The sequence below is a fragment of the Varroa jacobsoni genome, unplaced genomic scaffold (genome assembly GCF_002532875.2).
Source record: "Varroa jacobsoni isolate VJ856 unplaced genomic scaffold, vjacob_1.0 scaffold_360, whole genome shotgun sequence".
Lineage (NCBI taxonomy): Eukaryota > Metazoa > Arthropoda > Arachnida > Mesostigmata > Varroidae > Varroa > Varroa jacobsoni.
Genome location: NW_019213262.1, coordinates 234,809 through 242,708, shown reverse-complemented (window position 1 = coordinate 242,708; position 7,900 = coordinate 234,809). Strand labels below are relative to the sequence as shown.

General features: G+C 41.2%; 1 long non-coding RNA gene across 3 annotated transcripts; it reads left to right on the top strand.

Moving 5' to 3' along the window:
* The first annotated feature begins 336 nt into the window (after window positions 1-336).
* On the top strand, window positions 337-4,471 carry LOC111259734 (uncharacterized). 3 transcript variants are annotated; one of them, XR_015310724.1, is made up of 4 exons: window positions 337-427; window positions 3,225-3,329; window positions 3,688-3,801; window positions 4,145-4,471. It is a non-coding gene; the product is annotated as an uncharacterized LOC111259734 (long non-coding RNA). The 3 variants fall into 3 exon arrangements; XR_002679806.2 differs by having other exon boundaries at window positions 3,688-3,886; XR_002679807.2 differs by having other exon boundaries at window positions 3,688-3,918.
* Window positions 4,472-7,900: the final 3,429 nt, after the last annotated feature.

The following is a 7,900-nucleotide window of genomic DNA, read 5'->3' as shown; positions in this document are numbered from 1 at the left end:
ACTTTGCTGTGGGACACATATAGATTCTATACGGGAAATTGTTCCTTGGATTACGTTTGCTAGCGTTAGGCGCGCTCACATTTGAGGAGTGCGTCGCCCGATCTATCTATGCCATAATGTAAACACATGTGGATTCGGCAGAAATAAAATCTCTGTGATCCAAACACAGCATAACGTATTCAGCAGACTCGTTTTTTTAATGATTGTCGTCCACTGTTTTGCCTTCCCCTATCACTCACAGTCACCATCGAGTCCAAGCGCCATGGCGGGACTGGCAGCGCCATCTGTAGGGCAAGGGGCCAACTAGAGGGCGTTTGCCTTCCCAGAATTTTACGCGCGTCGAGCATCAATAACACGACAAACAACAGCTGTTCGAAGGCGCAGCGGATACCGGGTGACCCCGTGAAACGAATGAGATACATTATTCGTACGTAACAACTAGCCCCCTAGCTACAACATCAAGAACGACAACTAGAGAAGGACCTACAGACCTTGCAATGTCATGCTTGCTTATAGTGATTTATCTTTAACTGCAGTAAACACAAACACATTTTGATCCGATTCAAATAGATTCTGCAACGAAATGTTTATATAGATGTGTGTGTAAATTGATTCACAAATGTTGTTTTTTAAAAAAGAAAAGAAGTAATACCTGAGAGCGTATATAGTTGATCTTTGTTTGGTGAACTTCATTCAGCATTGAAATTGAAGAATTCTATGTGTCATGTGATTTTTCAAACGCTAGGAGTTTTACGTTCGGTACTGCCATTAGGTATTCCGTCGGGCAAGTAGCTCCCAGCACGAACCCAATAGTGACAACGCTTGGATCTAAGCCCACATTATCACGTGTCCATCACGTTCAGCGGGTAAACACGCTACCCACTCCTGTTATATCTATAATGCCACTTAGCCAGACAAGTGAAGTCCGTGCAAACGACCATATTTGCTACATGATATAGAAGACATAAATACGAAATCAAACGTGGGGCTAAAGCGTCGTGGTGCAAGCAGTGGTAATGAACGGCATTTGAACCGTGACCTTAATTGATTCTCATGAGAGAGTCGGCCAAAGCCGACCTATACAGACGCAGGGGCAACTTGCCTTCTCAATGCTCCAGTTATCCGGCCTATTGATTTCATCGGCGATTTTTCTTTCTTGGCGCTCAAATGGGACAATTTCTCTGTTCGTTGTCTTAGATTGAACCTTCCTGTTTGTTGGTAGGACCTATACCCTCGATCAGTCAAGCTCACAAATCCATTTGACGAGCGTATAGAACACTCGCTTACTCAGTGAGTCTCGCCTGGGTAACGTAATGGCATGTCGTTTTCCACTAAAAGTGTACGGCCTTGTCCAGCATGCCATAGCTGCACGCGCTGGGCGCGAATAACAGATGTATTCACAGTTGAAAAGGTAAAGCCCAGTCTCTTTTGTCGCAACGATGGTGTCCCGTTTGCATATCGTATAGTAGATCGTCACCTAGTCCCCTAAATTGATCGAAATCTCATAGGTTATAGTGGGCCATGGTACTGAGAGGATTATAAGCCCTTAATAGTCTTTGTCTAAGATTAATTATTGGTAACTGGTTTACAGTGTCTTTTTACAGTCACGTTAACAGCCACATGAGGACCACACAATGAATTATCAACCTAAATTGTTCTACTAATGCCTAATGTTAAATACAGGGAGTGGGTCTTTCCACGGTGACGTATGTTATATAGATTTCTTCTTCTTAGTAGCACAAACCGATTGTGGCAACAAAACCCCATTCTTTACCTTTTTTTTTCCCAATAAAATGAATACGTAAGACGGTGTAATTTCTACTTTCACCACACACGAGCATTATATCAATATTTGCCACTATAATTATCTAAAATAGATACAAACGGAAAGGAACGTTGTTTCTGTCAAAGACTGCGATCAAATATATTCTTGCGTGCCGTTTATTCGAAAATCAGCGTCAATGACTCCAATAAACAATAACAAAAATTTTTTAAAAAATTTGCGCAGAATTTATGTCTGCGTAAAGAAGATTCCATAAATTACGAGATGTAATCGTTGACAAATTTTAAGTTACATTTGTACTTGGACACATTTGTATTTCGTAGACTTCGATTTTCGCGGGTTTTCGCAAATTACTTACCTTGTCAAAAATGAGTAAATGCCTCGTCGCCGTTTCTGTTAAGTATTATATAATACGGGAGCTAGGCAAAGCGTGTTTGTGAGTACCGATGATATTAGACCTCATTTGTCTGGGTGACGTTAATTACTTGTTGCCCTGTTCAGTTACATGTCGCGCTATAGTATGACATAGCAGACAGCAGGATCGGGTGCAAACAATTGTTTACGTTCTAACGAAGGGGCTACTGTTACTCTCTGTTGAGGGGTGACTCTACAAAACCGTTGCGCGCAAATTTAAAACTGCACGAAATTTCATAGACAACCTACGTACCGACTTAGTGAGATTTCTTTGAGTTACCTTCTTGTATTGACTATCGAGAGTGCATCCGTAATGCAGTTAACAATTATTTTTCATGCAGTGAAGTTTATGGGGTGGCCAACGTAAACTTCAAAAAAATACGCGACATATAAATTCATGTGTCTGTACCCTTTTTGGAGAAATATTGGAAGGAGAAAACTATTGAGCTTAGTTGATAGGATGGCCATATGTTGCTACTCTAATCAACAGCTTGAAGCCAGTGGAACATACAGCCGTGCTAAGGATCTAATAATATATTTTCTATTATCATCTAAATGAATTTTCAAACACTATTATTGCTATTGAAGTTTTATTATGTTTGTGTGACTTCGAATTAAGAAGGGCCTTACTGGACGTAGCAAAAAAAACCGGCTTGAAGAATTAGCCTGTCACTTGCAGCCTAATCAAGGTGGCGCTCTACATGCCTACCTCTCTATTCATACGAATTGCAAATAGGTGTTCTGCGAACTATTTCCTCTTCCGGTACCTCGCTAAGACGACCTTCTTCAAGCTGGGTTATGGTTGCAGCATCTATATACATAAGCAGCTTTTCCCTGATCAATGCCTACTAAAAGTGACGTCCCTTAATATGTACAAAGGATAAAAATTATATTACATGGCGTAAAGGGCATTTAACCATGAGTGCAGTATTTGTGAATTTCGGTCCTTTAAATGACTATCAGACAAATTTATAAACATACATGTTTTTCTCATGTACGTTACTTATCCTACTACATTGCCTTTCAGAGACGTGTCCTGTGTAGATGGCACAGAAGGTTTTGACTATATAACCCACTGTTCTGATTCTAAGTATTTTGCATAATGGTTAACAACCAACTCTCACACTCGCACGTAAGTTATGGTATTACTACTAAAAATAGGAACTGTGTAGTTCCGCATGTTAGACGCTTATAATGCGTTGCCCTGCTAAACTGCATTACTACTTTATATGTCGGATGTGATTATACGTCACAATTTAAAATGATCCGTGTCAAACATGTGTGATGAGGTCTGTTTTTTACAAAAAAATCGTGGGTTTGCGTTTGCGTCCATTGAATTACCCGCCCTGTTTTCAGACCCAGTCATCACATAGAAATAGCAAGAAAGTCAATATCCTTTCACTCTTTTCTGTTTATGTTGAGAGCAAAGTGAGATAAATTGATGTAATAAATGAATGGTAAAAATTGTGATTTTGTTGTGATTGCACTAGTGTACACACACAGGCGTACGCCGCGTGGGGCTTCCGGCCTTCGAAAAGCGCGAAGAAGCCTCAACTACAGCTACATAGATATGCGCTTCGCAAGGACAGATGGACGATGGATAGGCGAGTGATAGGTTTTTCCGCAGGATCCAGCTACGCATAACGTTATCCAACGTTTCTGAATCGTGTTTTGCCAACCCTTTACCCAGTTCGTTGCCGAAAAAGAGGCTTCTTTTACGGGTGAAAACAAAAATAAGGAGTAGTTGTGCGAATCCTAGCAAACTGTTTGATATATTTTGGCGGTATTCATTGTATAATTTAGCGGGTAACGTGCATTTACTGCATAAATGGCTTAACTGCGAGACAATAACCCAAATAATTGTACGATACGTATATAAATGGTAATGGAAAGACTTGAGTGTTCTCACGACGCATTAATCCTTTCTTGCAAAATCCCAATTTATAGGGTAAGAAGCGACAATGAGCCGTCTGCCTTTGGTATATATGTGTATGTGGTACACGCCGCTTGAAAGTGTCTAGAGCGACCTAAGATTACTCAGCGTCTCGCATGTTGTGCAGGGATTGCAACAGGACTATGCCGCTCAGAGGACAAAGAACAAGATCATCAATCTCTTGGCGTCGTCTGCAGCACTACTACTACTACCACTGTCCCGTTAAGACAAAGTTATAGTTCCTCTGTAGATGTCAGCAGTGTCGTCACACCGGTAGCCGCGGCAGTGAGCGGTGATTCTGTTGCGTAGTAAAAGCAGTAATTTCTTTTTTCTCGTATGAATCTACCTGTCTTTTTTTGTTACAACCTTTCTATCGCACTCTGGCTTCCGCCGACGATGCTTACCTATAACGAAATAAATGACTGAGTGAGTAAACGATGAGATTATCGACTATGATTAGGATATGTCGTGCTGCTGCGAACGAAGGGCTGACGGAGGGATAATGCAGGTAAGTTGGAAATAGTTTTCAGGACAGAATGACAGGTTAGGGTTATCGACAGTAGCGGTCACAGAGGGGCGTAAAGCTGCACTCGTATAGCAGCGACGGCAGTAAATTCGACCGGCAACTTGTGGAAGAGGCTTCTCAAGGTCGTGGTCGTTGTCGATTATATTTGGCAGAAATAAAAAGAAGAAATTCTAGTATTTAGTGCTACCGCCTACTGCCCACAACCGCTACTTCTGCTGCTATGACGGCTCATCATGGTTTCAAAGTAACTGCGTATCGATTCCGGTCACACACTCGCACCTATAGACAGTGGATAGGTCGAACAGGTCACCGATATAAAGGAATCTGTCCGTACGGAAGGAACACTAGAAAGATAGGAACATTGGAAGGGAAACTGAATGTCACAAAATAGAACATGGAGGCGCTCAATATGCAGAAAGGAGGTCCATCACTTTAAGGTGTCGTAACAAAATCGCAGACTATCTATTTCACAATGACACTTGGCCATTCCAATGACCGGGTTATTGACTGGTGTTGGAAGGAGTAGTAATTGATAATGGCCACTTCGACTGTTGTTGTTATTATGTATTTGTTGACTGATAACCTGTTGTCTGCTATTTTAAGGAGACGAGGCAGCGTAATCTATGAGATGGGCGCAGACAAAAATACGCAAGTGCAGATTTTCTCTCTTGATAAAGTGTTTTGATTCAAAATTTTGTTAAACGGACTACTGCGTTATTATTAATATAATTAAGCAAAAAATAAGTGCAAAATAGCTTATTTGAACTGCATCGCATATATTTGGATCCCGTTATATTGAAGTGATGTTCCTGATGTGCCTATAATTTTACTGATGTACATATATTTGCACATCATTACCATTTTTAACAAAAATGAATGACTACTACTAGTTCCAATATCATTTCTTGGCAGTTTCCGCTCGCCCCTGCTAAGATCAAAGCTATCTACAGTTTACGCTTTACGACGACAACGGCGACCGACCAATCGTCGGTAATGAAAATTAAATTTTCATTATTAAGTTAGGTCACGGTGTTTTATAACTGTAACTTCAACTTGGTGCTGTTATTTGTTATGACACTATACAATATGATCAGGTTCTCATCGTTATAGTAATCCCATTGTTCCACTTCACCTCTAGATGAAACGTTCAAGGTCTCTAAGGTGGAAATCAAGCCCATGATTTTAGCGCCCGCACACACACACACATTATGAAACAAAAAAAAGACATATGCTGAAATATAGCAATGTTTGCGTTTTTAGGCGATACTACGCTACTGCTTCCCCTCGTGCAGTGCTGCATGTTCTGTCAGCCCTACTGGTTGTATTGTTGAATGGGTTTCACTTTTCATTCGCTCTGACTTTCGGCCAGCATTTTATTAGGTTGTACTGTAAAAATATTATGGTGGCCGTTTGCGTAGTCGAAAAATATAGATTAGACCTTTTTTATCTTCTTCTCTAAAGAGATTTCCATAATGGTTCCAATGAAGGGTAATCTATCGCTCTTTCTTGATAGTTAAATGGTTGTCGGTTTTCATACCGGTGAAGCACCTATATCGTATCACAGATCTTCTATTCATCACCTAGCGTTAGTTTCTGTGTAGTGCAGGCGCGATGGCGACCATTCGTGTTGACTGGCAGAGCATGAGGAGAGACGACCCGTTGCCTCGGCTTTCAATATCGTATTTGGCTATTTTGATGTATTAAGCAGAATAGCCTCTGAATCGACTCGGAATCCATGTTTGTTTTTGGGTTAAAGTAAATTGAAGAAAAACATGGAAAAAATGAAGCTTTGCTTCGGAGAAGGAAAGATGTTGATATATATCTCTTAATTATAAGCTGCTATATCTTATCTGAAAGTTAGCCACAATTAATCTCCACAGACCTGAAATATGCACTGTGTATGCAGCCCTTATAAGATCTGAGGCCAGGAAATGAAAACCGTACGAAGTATCCCTTATGCGTGCTCTCGGTGCTCTTTGATGACCATATAATTGCGCGTATATGAGCAAGTGAATTTGAAAAACACATACGTAACTCCAAATATATTCTATAAGAATAGAACTTTAGCATAACAGATATAGTAAATAAATTCAAAATATGGTGAGAATGGTCTGCGCGATCCGTACTCACTCGAAATAGGCGCAGAAAAACAAACTAAGGGCTTATATATATCTATATAGGAGCTGAAAAATGTGCAGTTAGAGCTGATGGCTGCTAGACTTCTGTTCATTTTTCGCCTAATTACAGCCTAGAACCTGTTTGTTCAGAGCCCAATAGCTCCTATGGCCTCTTATTTTTACGAGCTTATGATGCTTAAGGCAGTAGTTTCGATGCGTTCAAGGTCAAGCATAAAATTTTCAAGACAAAGGTCTACATGCGCGAATTTAGCTAAGGGAAGTCGTTAATTGAATAAACACGGATGTAAATATGCGTTTATTACTCTAATGTAACAATTTGTAATTGTAAATTTTGCGAAGTAGCCATTACTATCTATATCCGCAAACGCTATCTCTTACTAACAACCAAAACCGGATTTCATTTTGCATGGTTGACTAAGTAAAAACTATGACAAAGGGGGGGGGGGGGGGTTTTCCGCATCGCCACGGTCATAAAAGAAACAAAAAAGCTTCCGTCACCCAGCAGAAGGCCCTGTAATACACACTGTCGTAATGCCATCACCTATTATCATATAAATGATGGCGACAGATAACCTTCGTCTTTGCCTTATACCCCTTTCTTTATTATCGTTAGGAGTTTGCTTTCGTAGCTCGTTGCAGTCATGTCGACTTTTATGCGTTTTGCGCTCCACCCTGGACGTTACGTTATTCGTATTGAGAGCCTTTGTTTTGGACGAGGCCTGCTGCTGCCAAGTTGTGAACCTGCTCATAGGTTCTCATCAACGTTAGGCGCAGAGCCTCAGAGAACACTGTTGTTAGCGGAGTGGAGCGAAGCTGGGCCAAGCAGAACCAGCTTTCTTCCTAATCGCTCTGCCCGTAGCGCTCTTCGTTATCATTCTTCTTTTTTTTCGTCCTCCATCTTCTTCGTCTGATCTCGTACCTGGTATTCGCCAACTCGCGCCTTTCTCTCCCGCCTCGGCGCTCTCAACACTTCGCCTCGTGGGAACAAGAATCCTGTTCTTCAACTCCTGGTTTCGACTGGTGCTGATGCTGCCCATGCCTCTGTGGAGGTTCCTGGGGGTCGCGCTCGCTGATCGGTTGAACTTGAACTGCGAATGAACCAGGAA